At 24.7% G+C, this 726-nt stretch overlaps 1 non-coding gene across 1 annotated transcript; it reads right to left on the bottom strand.

Annotated features, from left to right (window-relative positions):
• Positions 1–421: 421 nt before the first annotated feature.
• TRNAA-AGC lies at positions 422–494 on the bottom strand. The gene has a single exon. It is a non-coding gene; the product is annotated as a tRNA-Ala (tRNA).
• Between the last annotated feature and the right edge of the window lie 232 nt (positions 495–726).

Raw genomic sequence — 726 nt, 5'->3', positions numbered from 1 at the left:
AACACATTCTTTTCACTTATAAATATAATCAACGGATCAAATAGTCTTTGTCCTAGCGGTTTCGTAGTATTTGACCTTTTAAAAGGTCAGAGGTTTAAACCTCACCAAAGAAGAGATTGATGTGTGAGTTTATTTGTTGTATATAAATATTATATACTTCAAAAAAATCTGAAGAAATATTTTAAAAATAAAAATTAAAGATGTTTATAATCATCATCATATGATACAACAAATTTTAATTTCAAAATTTACGTATAATCTCTATTTTTGGGTTTAAAAAAATGCAAGATATTTCTTCTAAAAAAATGCAAGATGTTTATAATATTCTAATTGTTGTGAAGGACTAAATTGCAAATTTCCTCAAACTTGAGGGTTGTTGTCTTTAAATATGTAAAAAGAATTCACTTCACTATAAAATGGATGGAGATGCGGGGTATCGATCCCCGTACCTCTCGCATGCTAAGCGAGCGCTCTACCATCTGAGCTACATCCCCTTTTTTGACAATATTATTATTAAAAGGTTTGATAAATCATTCAACAAAATTACGAAATTAAATAAAACTGCATTCCGGCCTACTTTCTATTTTTTAATTCATAAAATGTAATTTTATTTATTATTTATTATATTAAAAAAATACAAATATAATTATTAATTTTAATTCATTTATTTATATATTTTGTTAACATATTTAAAAAGAAATTAGGATATAAACATAATCTAAAATT

The sequence above is a fragment of the Cynara cardunculus genome, assembly GCF_001531365.2.
Source record: "Cynara cardunculus var. scolymus isolate 2C chromosome LG 17, CcrdV1, whole genome shotgun sequence".
Classification (NCBI taxonomy): domain Eukaryota; kingdom Viridiplantae; phylum Streptophyta; class Magnoliopsida; order Asterales; family Asteraceae; genus Cynara; species Cynara cardunculus.
Note: the sequence above shows the minus strand (reverse complement) of the source record. Positions and strands in the feature narration are given on the sequence as shown.